This window comes from Octopus sinensis, linkage group LG25, assembly GCF_006345805.1.
Source record: "Octopus sinensis linkage group LG25, ASM634580v1, whole genome shotgun sequence".
Classification (NCBI taxonomy): domain Eukaryota; kingdom Metazoa; phylum Mollusca; class Cephalopoda; order Octopoda; family Octopodidae; genus Octopus; species Octopus sinensis.
In genome coordinates this window covers 17,059,258-17,074,029 of record NC_043021.1, presented here as the reverse complement: position 1 = coordinate 17,074,029, position 14,772 = coordinate 17,059,258, and positions in this window count along the sequence as shown.

The window sequence follows — 14,772 nt, the reverse complement described above, 5'->3', positions numbered from 1 at the left end:
CATTCCTTACAGTAATAATGCTGTTGAGAAAGGCATGAACATCACATATTCTTGTTTCCCTCCAATATAAGTGTGTGGCCTTGTGTTGGATCTTCAGTTTTCTGCTTGAAGACTGTGTGTGTGTGTGTGTGTGTGTAGTTTTAGAATGTGTTTTTATGTGAAATATTTGATGGGAGAAGGGGAAACCTTCTGGTCACTGTAGAACAAAGGATGTAACCACTAGGATCTGGGTTCAATCCCTAAAGTGTAGCGTCGTGGGGCAGTCTTAACCTTTGCCTTGAATTAACTGATACCTTGTGAATAAAACTGGGTAGAGGGAAACTGTAATGAAGCCTGTTGGATGGATTGTTCCTGTCTAGCCTTGTCACTATGTCACACTGATTCTACTTGAATGACACATAACTGTGGGGTATTCAGCCACGTAGATACCAATTCAAGAGCAGATAATTCAGTTGACTGAACAAAACTGACAGAATCCATTTGCTTGCTGTTCTAGAATACTCCAACCCCCCAACCCCGTACTGTACCAAGCACCTGCCCTGACTCACCCACATGCCATATCTGTGGATGTAGTGGTGCTCCCCTGTTCTAGCTGCTCCAATTTCTCTCCATCGCTTGCTACAGTCACCTCTTCCCCATCTCTAAACACCTCCCCTGCACACACTTATGAAACTTACCCCTCCGTACCGTATGGGTGTGTCCCTATACATCCCTTACGCCATCTCTTTTTCTCTCTATCTTTCTCTCCCTACTGGGGGTAGCCAAGTACCTCCTCCATAGTAAGACGCCAATCTCTATCCCTCTGTTATACTTTAATCTCTCAACTGGCTCAAACCCACCTCCCTTGATTCCACCCCCCAACTCCTGGGGTGAGTGGTCTTTGTCTCGCGAGTTACATGGCAACCTCCCCTCTGGTGTTGGTGCCACATAAAAAGCACCCGATACACTCTGTAAGGTGGTTTAGCATCAGAAAGGGGATCCAGCCATAGAAACCATGCCAAAGCAGACAGTGGAACCTGGTACCTTGCTCTTTCTTGTCAAACCATCTAACCCATGCCAGTTTGGAAGATGGATGTTAAATGATGAAGATGATATATATATATATATATATATATATGTATGCCATCTTACTAGTGCTTGTGCTGTGGAAAAAAAACAAACAAGTACCCAGTCTGCTCTGTAAAGTGGTTGGCATTAAGAAGGGCATTCAGCCATAAAAAAACGATGCCAAAATTAATATAGGAGCTCGATACAGTCCTCGGACTTGTTGGGACATGGCAGTTAAATGCTGCGTGTGTACGTGGGCTCTCACTCCTTGTCGGGCGGTGTTGGTTTGTTTACATCCCTGTCGTGTAGGAGTACAGCAAAAAAAGGAGAATGGGAGAATGAGTGAGTACCAGACTTAAAAATACGAAAATTGGGGTCGGTTCGATAAACTGACCCCTTGCAGGTGGTGTTCCAGTTTGGCCACAGTCCAGTGACTTTTTTTTTTTCTTTTAAACAGGTAAAAGAATAAAGGAATTGTTTTGTGTTGCTCTTTCTTTTTTTTTTTAACATTTATTTTTTTTTTTTACTTTTTTGTATTTTGAAACATCTAATAAATCCACATATTGCCTAACTCGTTATGACTAATGAAGTGTGTTAATTAATTGAAGCTAACCTTGAAACTATGTTGTTATACATGATGAAGGACTGATTTTAAAATTCATGTTATTTCTTTCTTCACTTTCTTCTCTCATTCTCTATCGTCCTTCCTCCCCCTCTCCCAGTTTGCCTATTTTTTCCTCCACCTTCAATACCCCTTTTTTTTTTCTTATGTAATAAAGTTTTGGTACCCTGTAAAACACACCTGGTACACACATTAGAGGGGTTAGCATTAGGAAGGGCATCCAACCAGAGAACCACTCCAGAGTTTTAGTACCCTGTAAAATGCACCTGGTACACACTTTAGAGGGGTTAGAATTAGGAAGGGCATCCAACTAGAGAACCACTCCAGAGTTTTGGTACCCTGTAAAACGCACCTGGTACACACTTTAGAAGGGTTAGCATTAGGAAGGGCATCCAGCCAGAGAACCACCCCAGAAAACCGAAGAGACTTGATCGAGAATAGTCCTCTGATCCATTGGACCCTATCACAACATCCAACCCATGCCGACATAGAAAGCAGACTCTGTGTGTGTGTGAGTGTGTACAGGACAAGGCTTGGTCCCTTTTCAGTACATGTACAGTCCTAAGGGACCAAGCTAGGGGAACCATTAAATTGCCAGACAAAATTCTTAGCAGCATTTCATCCCTCTTTATGTTCTGAGTTCAAATTCCACTGACGTCGACTTTGCCTTCTATCTTTTCGGGGTCAACAAAATAAGTACTGGTTGAACATTGGGGTCATTGTAATCAACTTGACCCCTCCCCTGGAATTACTAGCCTTGTGCCAGCCAACAATTTGAAAGCAAGTGTAAGTACAGTCCCTTCATAGTTAGGGCTCACCCAGTTTCAGTGACAAAACATAGGGAAACTCCTAACATTTGATACAGGTTCTGCTCTGTGGGGGGCATGTGTGGAAGCACTTACACAAACATATATGTTTATATACATGCATTGGGGAAGAAAGCAATGCCTGACTACCCTGTTTATGCCTCTGTATTGGACTGCTATGTAGTCTGATAGCCAGGTCCAGTAGAGGAGCTTTCTGTGGCAGCCACAAGATTCCATATACTGCATTACAAATTTATATTATGTTTGTCTCTCTCTCTGTATATGTATGTATATATATATATATATATATATACATATACAGAGAGAGAGACAAACATAATATAAATTTGTAATGCAGTATATGGAATCTTGTGGCTGCCACAGAAAGCTCCTCTACTGGACCTGGCTATCGGACTACAGAGGAGTATAGTGCAGAGTTCTATGTAGCTGAGATCCAATTGATGAAATTATTTATACATACACACACAAAATACCCCACCATCACATGTGTGTATATATATATATATATATATATATACACACACATCCACATGTATATATTTTTTTCTACACATATGCATACATACATACTCATATATGATAATCATGAGTCCTGTGTGGCTTCACTGATGAGCTTTCATCTGTTTGAATGACCACCTACTCATTGAATTAAAAGTGTAAGTGGCTGAGTACACCACAGATATATGTCCCCTTAACGTAATCCTCAATCTATATCAGTGAGGTTCTGTAGACAACAAGGGGGTATCTTTTGAATCCCAGGCTCAATTCACATGTGATAAGCTACAACTGTTTACATCTACCTCCTCCCCATTTTATTCACAGGGCTCAGTGTAAACCGAAAGCTATAGATATTTGTAAAGGGCACCTACAAAGGGTTAGGGTGGTGGTGGGAGGTTGTTCACAGAACCTTTTGACTGTGTTTATGTGGGAATGACTGGATAAGAGGCTTGCTTCTTAAATGTCGTTTTGGGTTCAATCCCAGTGCATGACACCTTGAGCAAGTGTCTTTTCCTCTGACCCTGGGCCAATCAAAGTTTTGTGATGCAGATTTAGAAGAGGAAAACTGAAAAAAAAGCCCTTCGTATGTGTGTATGTGTTGAAAATATAATGAACAAAAAGAGGAAAGCCAACACAAGATGGACATGTTTTAACAAATATTGTATTAGTATGAAGAAAAGGAAAGAGTTTTAATGTTTTGAACATTAACCCTTCATCAGAAGAAAAGTATTGGAGTAAGAAGAGAGAGAGAGAGAGCAAGAAAAAAATTACAAACCAAGTGGGGATGCTGTGTGTAGAAGTGTGCAAGTAAGTTAGTTGTGTTCTTGTATTGTTTGCAAGTGGAGGAAAGCTTGGAAGTACGAAAGGTGTGTGTGTCTTTGTCTGGACTGTCACGTGATGGCTGCAAACAAACATCTCTGTCATGAGTAGTGTTGTTCATTTTCCAAACTGCTTATGAAGAAATTTTTATCTTATTTGGGAACCTGTAAAGGGAGAAGGGGTGGCAACAGGAAGGGCATCTGGCATTCATTCATGCAGCTTTAAACCCACAACCACAACCACCCTCATCTAATTTCTTTCCTTTTTTTTTTTCTATTGGTCAGAATTAAATTTAAACACAATGAACTTTTATTCAAATTCAAAGACAAGAATTGTTACTTTACTAAATAACAATAAAAACAATTCCTTTAAAAATAAAAATTAAAAATGGAAAAAAATATTATTTGATTTATTTTCACTTACATTTCTTGTGTGGTTTCTGTCTCCAGTTTGGGTCCCTTTTTTTTTTTCACCTTTTTTCTGTTTTTATTATTTTCTTGTTTCCTCCATGTTAGATCTTGTTGAGCTTTTTAGTTTGTGTTCCCTGGATTGACGTTTATTTATGTCAGAGGAGCAAGTCGTTTTTATGAATACGTGATCATATATGAATATAATGTATGTTTAATCTGTGTATATGTACACAGTGAATCTGTATACATATTGTATGTACATGTGTGTGTACATGATGAAGGTACATGTGTCTATATATATAGGTGTGTGTGTGTATATATATATATATATACGATACATATAAAGGGTGAATATAATTAATTTAATAAAATTAATAAATTTCACCTAGTAGTTTTTTCGGTATGGAAAGGACCATATTCGGTAAAAATTACATATAATTATAATAAAGGGTTATTTGCAACAAGTTGCTTAAACCACATACCGAAAATATTAGAAATAGCAGCCAAATAGGTTACCATTACTATTACTACAAAAATAAGTCTCCACAAACAACAGTATTTGTAACCCATATAGTAATGGTAACCTATTTGGCTGCTATTTCTAACATTTTCGGTATGTGGTTTAAGCAACTTGTTGCAAATAACCCTTTATCATATATATATATATGTATGTATATATGTATATGTATGTATATATATATATATATATGTATGTATATATATATATATATATGTATGTATATGTATATATATGAGCATAAAAGCCAGCAAGCTGGAAGAAACAACACACCAGGCGAAATGCTTAGCGGTATTTCATCTGTGTTTACGTTCTGAGTTCAAATTCCGCCGCAGTCGACTTTTGCCTTTCATCCTTTTGGGGTCGATAAATTAAGTAGCAGTTGCGTACTGGGATTGATCTAATTGACTGGCCCCCTCCCCCAAAATTTCGGGCCTTGTGCCTACACTAGAAAAGAATATATGAGCATAATGTTTGTAGGTATATATATAAACCGGCAACCCCACCAAGCTTGCTTGGTGAGGAGGGTGTTTATTGGACACCCTGCGGGATGAAAAACAAAACCCGTTAAAGGGCGGAGGAACTCTTGAGAGTCAACGGCCATCTGATAAATGTCTTAAGGCTGTATCATGCGCGGGGACATAGAAATAATCGGACTGACTACCCAATCGCACGGTTAAGCCATTGGAAGTGAAGGACTCCTAGCCTTTGTTAGGGCATCCTTCTAGGAGAAGGTAACTGGGATAACTCCGACATAAAACCTGCAGCTCAGTGGTTACCGATGATGTTGACTTGTTCTTCTTTTCGGATTATGGCTGCTGTTGCTTAGTGAGTGGGATTGACTCAGTGCACAGGCATTGCACAATAACATTGATTAAGCTTCATGCAATGGCCATACTCGATAACGAGGGGGCAGCCACCATATATATATATATATCTAGTGTTTGCTACCACTTGAAAAGTGCCTATGCTGGTATTATGTAAATGCACCCATGATGGTGACACATAAAATGCACACACTGTAAAGTGATTGGCATTAGGAAGGGCATCCAGCCATAGAAACCATGCCACAGTAGACAGTTGGAGTCTAGACAGCTCTATGTTAAACCATCCAACCCACACCAGCATGGAAAGCAGACATTAAATGATGCTGATATACATGTAATCTAGGTTTGTATACGTATTACAAAGGTTAAGATGTTTTACATGAGTAAATTATATTAAAAAAGCAAAAAAGAAAATGCTTTGAGATCTTCACCATGGACAAAAGAAAGAAATTAATTTACATTTTTTTTAATTAAATGTGCTACAGGTTTCACTTGTCTTAAAAGATGAATTTAGTGATGCTGAATTAAATGGAAAAATAAATTGAAATAAACTAAATTAATCTCTTGTAATATAGGTGGAGGTTTGAGTGTTTGGTAGTTCTGAGATTGCCTTCCAACCACATGGCATCCTTTGTAAAGTGGTTGGCATTAGGAGGGGCATCTAGCCGTAGAAACCATGCTAAATCAGACTGGAACCTGGTGCAGTTCTCCAGCTTATCCAATCAAGCCATCCAACCCATGCTAGAATGGAAAATAGATGCTAAATGATAATGGTTATGGTTCTCAGTTTAGTTCCACTGCATAGCACCATGGACAAGGGTCTTCTACTGCAAGTCCCAGGCTGCCCAAAGTCTTGTTAGATGGAAAATAAGAGAAGCCTATTGTAAGTATACATACGAGTGTCGTTGCTCCCTTGCCTTGACATCTACCAAATCCACTCACAAGGATTTGGTCGGCCTAGGGCTATAGTAGAAGATACTTGCCCAAAGTGCCATGCAGTGGGACTGAACCCAGAACCATGCAGTCGGTAAGTAAGCAACTTACCGCACAGCCATGTCTGCAAACCTGATTCCTGTAAATGTGAAGTGAATCTCAAAATTTTCTGGTTGGCCTCGACATCCTCAGTTCCTATGTGAAGTGTGACCCCCACACATTCTCTGGATTGCTTCATCTCCCCTTGTCTTCATTCCCCACTGATTTCAACTGTTACTCAAGGCTGGTGGTGATAAAAGTCTATCTTAGGAGTACATAAATGGAAGTTAGATTCTGCAAAAGTGCCCCAGGACCTGATTCACAATTTGACTAACCCTTCTTTCAATGATATTTACTGAGGAAGGAAAAGAAAGTCGACGAGGACTTGTGAAGGTCATCGATTATTTGCACCTTCCCTTATGACTATCTCACATTTAGATAAATAAAAATAAAAAAGATACAAGTAAATATATCTTACCTGGATTTTATTTTGACCTTTTATTGTGCCAGCACCTTGTAAAAAGAGCACTTGTGCCGGTGCCACTTACAAAACACACCTACGTCAGTGCCATGTAAGAAGTACCCAATCCACTCTGAAGTGGTTGGCATTAAGAAGGCCATCCAGCTGTAAAAAAAAACCATGCCAAAACATGACTGGGAACTGGTGCAGCCCTCCGCCTTGCTACCTACTGTCAAACTGTCCAACCCATGCCAGCATGGAAAACAGACGTTAAATGATGACAACGATGATGATGATGATGATTGTGGTGGGAGAGGGTGCAGTGATTGTGTTTTTTAAAAAGCAATATTTTTGTGTGTTTGTTTGTTTGGAACTAATTGTGTGTTTATGTTTGTGAATAATAATATTAGATATTATTATAATGTATTACGTAAAAGAAATGTCTTACAACTAATAACACTTAGAGTATGTGTGTGTGTGTGCAGACATCTAAGAGAAGAGGTGTCTCTGTGTCAGCATAACCTTCAAATATACTCCTTGACTTTGTGTGTAAGGACTTGTGCAAAGGAGATCAACTTTTAACCAACCAAGTCTGCAAGTGAAGTCTAGATTCTTCATCACAACTAATGTTTATAAGTCAAGTCCTTAATACCTTAAGACAAGAGGCCCCTCTTTCTTTCTCTGTCAGCCTAGTCTCCACACAGTCCTAGACTTTCGATGTATGTGTGTGTGTGTGTAGACGCTTGTTCATCGAGAAAGCTTTTTTCAGTTTCTGTATACCTAATCCACTCCCAGCGCTGCCGGTTAATATACAAGAACTGGTTGTATTTCACTTAAGTATTAATGAATTAATAGGATAATTTGTTAATACATTAACAAATTAATCACTTTGTCAAAATTTGTAATCATTTGTAATCCTCCCCCACCTCTACACCTTATTTCTGCTCTCACACACACACACACACCTTGTATACAAGAGCTCTTTACGCTCTTTACTTTGACGAAAGCTTTTTGACAAACCAATTAATTAAACAAAATCAAATTACTAATTAATTGCTAAACCAGGAATGAACTACAACCAGCTCGTGTGTTTTGAGAGATTGACTTTCTTAAAACACAGCGATGTTTGTTCAACTAAACAATTTCATATCAAGAATCTTGGGAAACGTGTAAGGAAACTATATGGGGATGTAAACAAACCAACACTGGTTATCAACCAGTGTGGGGACAAACACAAAGACATGAACACACACACACACACACACTTTCACATATACACATGGACTTTAGGTTAGTCAAAATATGCTTGTGACTTCTAAAGGCAAATTCACTGCAGTTACGGTAGAGAAAAAAATTCTCTCTTATGATAAAAGGTTTTAAAATACCATATCTGCCCAATTTCACTCTTTAGTGGATTCCCAGACACATGTTGCTAGCTCTTTAGCCTTCCTCAATGAGAAATAGCAAAGAGAGATAACCCTGGGCAGATTCATAGCCATAGCTTTAACTAATAAAACTGTCAACATCAGTGTGTGTACTGTCTCCCTGCCACTGTGTGGCATTGGTCTGTCTATGTGCTTGTAACTTAGCAGTTTGCCCAAAGAGACTGACAGAATGAGTAGGGGCCTCAAAAAGTAAGCTCTAGGGACCATTTGTTGAGCTAAATCCTTCAAGGTGGTACCCCAGTATGGCCACAGTCCAATGACCGAAACAAATAAAAAGATAAAAAAAAGTACTCAATACATGCAGTAGAGTATATTCAATAAGGCTCCTACTTATTCTGTCAGTCTCTCAGGGCAAACTGCTAAGTTACAAGCACATAGACAGACCAATGCCTAGTTGTCACATGGTGGCAGGGAGACAAATACGAGGGTACACATGCATGTGTGCACATACACACACATATTACATGTACAACAGGCTTCCACACAGTTTCCTTCAATCAGATTCACTCATAAGGCGCCATCTGGCCCAGGGCATGATAGTAGAAGACAGTTGCTGAAGGTGCCATGCAGTGAGACTGAAGTCAGAACCATGTGGTTGGGAAGTGAGTATCATGATTCCTGGGCTTCAGTCTGCCCAGGGTTGTAATAAAAGACCCCTAATCACGATGCCTAACATTGGGACTGAACCGGGAACCATACAGTTAAGAAGGTTCTTGACTCCACAGCCACGACTGTGCTTGTCAGTTAGGCCATTGTGTGAGACATGTGAGGTCAGCACCAGTAGGGGAGGTCACACGGGATTGTGTATCAACTTGGAAAAGACTTTTATTGTGTCGTTCATGTTGAGAGAGAGAGAGAGAGAAGGAGAGAGAGAGAGAGAGGAGAGAGAGAGAGAGAGACGGAGAGAGAAGGAGGGAGAGAGAGAGAGAAATGGTGAGAGATATTTCCTAGTTGGTGGGGGTTGTGCTCTTGAAAGAGATTGTTATGTGCCTCCCCCCTACCCTCATTCTAGGCTCTCTTGCTTCACATCTCCTCCTCCTTACTCTTTCTACCCCACTTTCCATATCTCCCCCCCACTTATACTGCCCAAGTTTCTTCTTCATTTTCTCCCTCTCTCTCTTTGTCAGATTCTTTCTTCTTTTCTCTCTTGCTGACTTTCTCTTAAAGTCTCTCTTTTTCCTTCACTCATTCTATCTACATCTCTTTTTTTACATTTCTCTCTCTCTCTTTCTCTCTGCCTGTCTTTCTCTTTATCTGTCTCCTCTTTTTCATCCCCTCTATTTTCAGTTGTCTTTCTTCCACCTCTTGTTCTCTCCCTCCATTTCTTTCTCCTTGACTCTCTGCCTCATACACACACACACACTTGTCTTTCTACCTACCTATCTGTCCATCTACCTACTTACCTATCCATCTATCTATCTACCTACCTATCTATCCATCAATCCATCTACCTACTTACCTATCCATCTATCTATCTACCTATCTATCCATCTATCTACCTACCTATCTATCCATTCATCTATCTATCTATCTACCTATCTATCCATCTACCTACTTACCTATCCATCCATCTATCTACCTACCTATCTATCCATTCATCTATCTATCTATCTACCTACCTACCTGTCTATCTATCTATCTACCTATCTAAATCTATTTCTTTCTATCTATCTACCTACCTGTCTATCTACCTATCCATCCATCCATCTGTCTATCTATCCATGTGTGCATAAGAATTTAAATTGAGATGGCGCCACATTATCTATAGAAAAGGCATCTATTTATTTACCTGACCAAAACAACTTACCTGCTGTTATTATTTTGTCGCCCTTGTTATCCAATTTCACCTGAGCATACAACAACAATTATATCTAGAACATTCCCCCCCCACTCGCAGTCTGGGTTCTTTTCTTTGTGTATTAAAAGGTTGGTGCAGGGTGATGCCGGGTGGTGGGGGTGCATAACACATTGAAATCTTATCCTTGCAAACAACAATCATAATAATGTTGTTCTGTCTTTGGGAGATGGAAGGCGGGTGGGGGGTGGAGGAAAAGGAGAAGCGAAAGGCATGGGGGTGGGGTAGGGGAGCCGGTGCTAAGCCAAGGTTGCGATGGTTGTGGTTGCTGTTTAAGCTCCAAGTCATCTTTGATAAAGCAGGCTTTATTCTTTTATCTGACTTGCGTCAATCATATTAGACTAATGGGTGGTGGCCATGCTGGGGCACTGCCTTGAAGAAATTAAAAATTTTTTTTCTGTTTTTATTTTTTAGATTGGTACTAATTATAGGTGCAGGAGTGGCTGTGGGGTAAGTAGCTTGCTTACCAACCACATGGTTCTGGGTTCAGTCCCACTGCGTGGCATCTTGGGCAAGTGTCTTCTGCTATAGCCCCGGGCCGACCAAAGCTTTGTGAGTGGATTTGGTAGACAGAACTGAAAGAAGCCTGTCGTATCATCATCATCATCATCATCATCATCGTCGTTTAACGTCCGCTTTCCATGCTAGCATGGGTTGGACGGTTCAACTGGGGTCTGGCAAGCCCGAAGGCTGCACCAGGCCAGTCAGATATGGCAGTGTTTCTACAGCTGGATGCCCTATGTATATATATATATATATATATATATATATATATATGCGTGTGTGTGTCTGTGTTTGTCTCCCCTAGCATTGCTCAACAACCAATGTTGGTGTGTTTATGTTCCTGTCACTTAGCGGTTCGGCAAAAGAGACTGATAGAATAAGTACTGGGCTTACAAAGAATAAGTCCCGGGGTCGATTTGCTCGACTAAAGGCGGTGCTCCAGCATGGCCGCAGTCAAATGACTGAAGCAAGTAAAAGAGTAAAAAAGAGAGAGTAATTGTATTGATCTCATTTGTTGAACTAAGTTACAGGTGCAAGAGTGGCTGTGTGGTAAGAAGCTTGCTTCCCCCAACCACATGGTTCCGGGTTCAGTCCCACTACGCGGCACCTTGGGCAAGTGTCCTCTATTATAGCCTCAGGCCAATTCTGACAAGGTCGACTTTGCCTTTCATCCTTTCGGAGTCAATAAATTAAGTACCAGTTGTGTACTGGGGTCAGTCTAATTGACTTCCCCCACTCCCCCAAAATTTTGGGCCTTGTGCCTAGAGTAGTAAAAGAATACCAACACCGGTTGTCAAGCGGAAGTAGGGGACAAACATAGATGCAAAGAGAGAGAGAGAGAGACACACACACACACACGTATGATGGGCTTCATTCAGTTTCCACCTACCAAATCTACTCAAAAGCTTTGATTTGCCCGAGGCTATAGTAGGAGGCACTTGCCCAAGGTGTCATGCAGTGGGACTTGAACCTGGAACCATGTGGTTGGGAAACAAGCTTCTTATCACACAGCCAAGTCTGTGTCCATTATTGAAGATATTCCAGCCATGACCATCCCATGTGTCTCTTGATTTTTTTTTTTTGTTTTCTTTGCAAATGGTAGGATGTGATTTGAGGGAGACTTGGTTGTTTTTTCTAGCAGACCAAAACTACAACATAAAGCAGGCATGAGCAACTTTCTTTTTTTGTTTGGAGAAGTGGGCCACATGAGACATAGCTCCTCATCAGGTGCCACACACACTTAAAAAAAAAAAGAAGACATTCAAAGTGATCTTCTACCCATCGGGAGACCCACTTTGCTCAAGAGTGATTTAGGGGACCACACTCTGGCTTTGCTCTGCTGCAGTAGTGGTGGTCATGGTGGTGGAGGTATCGATGGTAGAGGGGTTGGTGGGGGGAGGGTCTGTGGCAGAGTTGTTGTTGGTGGTGATAGTGAGGAGTGCTGGTGATGTCGGGGTGGGGGTGCTGGTAGTGGAATTAGCAGCAGTGATGTTGGTGGTGGTGTGTTAATTTGACCCTGTCACCACCAGCTTTGGGAAAAAATAAAATCTATCTACATTTACAACCCCCAGTGCTGTATTTATTTGGTAAACAGATTTATTGGCTGTGCTGTCCTCATTTTTGGCTTGTCACTGTGAGAATTATGACTGGAAGGTCAGAGAGAGACAGGGAGAGGGAGCGGGGGGGGGTAAACAAGGAGAGAGAGAAAGACAGAGAGTGAAAGTGAGAAAGTGTAAGAGTGAAAAAAGAGAGTGAGAGACAAGGATAGAGAGAATGTGTGAGAGAGAAAGAGTGAGAAAGTGTGAGAGAGATGGGCAGGTGGTGGATGGGAGGTCAGAAGGGAGCATAGGTAAGGGTGAGTGAGGGAGGTTGCTGTGACCTGACCTCTCTCTCTTTCTCCCCCCCCCCCCCGCAACACACTGCCTCTTGTCTCCAACTGTCTGCCCTGCATTCTACAGAATATGAATTTCAGTTTGGGGTAGGTGGGTGTGAGATGGAGAGGTGAGTGGGGAATCATAACTTCATTTTAATTTCAATTCCCCCCCCCACCTGTTGTTCCCTGCCCCACAAGAACTATCACAATCTCTACTTGTTCTGTTTTCATTTTCTCATGTGTCCTCTGGAGGAGGAGGAGGAGGAGGAGGGGGGAAGGGCGATGTTTATCAAATGTTATTTCATAACCACCCACCCCACACATCTCTTGCTACCTCAACCCCCCTTTCAGCACCCACAAAAGAAGAATTTTGATGAGGTCATCAAAACTACTAGAAATAGCAGCTAAATCTCCACCGTTTCAGAAGAAAATAAAAACCCCATTTTGAATGTTGTCAAGAAGAAAAACCCTGTAACACATGGAAAAAAAAAAGACAGGATGGTCATGGTTGGAATGCTTCTGATCATAGGTCAGCTCTTGAACAAGACTGACCAGAGGTTGAACAACCTCAGCAAGCACCCACAACATCGGCAACAACAACAACAACTATTTTTTCAGGGTCCCTGAAATTAGTGGGGGTGGGACCCCCAAAACTGGGTGATTGTATTCAAAGGGGCTCACTATGTGATTTGGACACAGAATGTCAAGAACCAGAAGATATCTCTGTTCCTTTTCTCTCACCTGTCTCAGGTATGTCTTTTATTTGTTTTGCTCATTAGATGGTGGCCATACTGGAGCACTGTTTTGAAGAATTTTTAGTCAAATGAATCGACCCCCCCCCCGAGGACTTATTTTGTTTTGGAAGCCCAGTATTTATTCTATTGGTCCTTTTTGCTGAACTGCTAAGCTACCAGGATGTAAACATACCAACACCAGTTGTCAAAGACATACACAGATATATACATGGTGGGCTTTTTTCAGTTTCCATCTGAATCGATCAATATCAATGGAAATTGTAGCTGTGATACCAGTGCCGGTGGCACGTAAGAGAACCATCCGAACGTGGCCGTTGCCAGCGCCACCCCGACTGGCCTCCGTGCCGGTGGCACATAAAAAGCACCATCCGATCGTGGCCGTTGCCAGCCTCGTCTGGTACCTGTGCGGGTGGCTCGTAAAAAGCACCCACTACACTCTCAGAGTGGTTGGTGTTAGGAAGGGCATCCAGCCGTAGAAACACTGCCAGATCAGACTGGGCCTTGTGCAGCCTTCTGGCTTCCCAGACCCCAGTTGAACCGTCCAACCCATGCCAGCATGGAAAGCGGACGCTAAACGATGATGATGATGATCTGTCAAATTCACTCCCAAGGCTTTGGTTGACCCAGGGCTATAGTAGAAGACACTTTCCCAAAAAGTTATGCAGTGGGACTGAACCCAGAACTGTGTGGTTGGGAAGTCAGCTTCTTACCACCTTACTACACAGCCATGCTTTGAAAAGAAAAGAAAAAGCAAAGATACAAGTGGGTCCTGCCCTTCTAGTATGATTAAATCATAAAAATGAAGCATAAAAAGGTGTTCTGTGTCAGGTAAAAGGGTGGAGTGATGAGGGTGATTAACTTTGTAAGGCTTGCCTGGATCACCGCAGGAGGAGGTGAATGTTTAATATCTTCCCAATTCTCTAAGGATTCTATTACAGAACAGAGATGAATGATAGAAGGGATTAGAGATTTCCCCCCTTACATTAGGGAGTTCCTCACTTTCTCCAAAATAAATGGAAATTAGTATGATTAGTATGATTCTTGCAAGATTGTGTGTTTCAGGACTGACAGACTGATGCCATCTCATGCGACCCCGTTTTTTGTACGGGAAGTTTAGGGGTTAAAGCACAGAAGAATCGTGGCAGCAACCTTTGTTCTTACATCACACGTAAGTCAGAGAATGTCCGTCCGTCTGTGTGATTGCTGTCCTAAAAATGTAGTTGGCAAGGTTTGAGGGTGTTACAGTTTAGTCTAGTTGGGGGGGAGGGTCTGCCATTGGGCAGGTCCTGTGCATGTGAACCTTCTCCAGCACTCTCTATATGAGTGCTGCGTTTAAGTAGA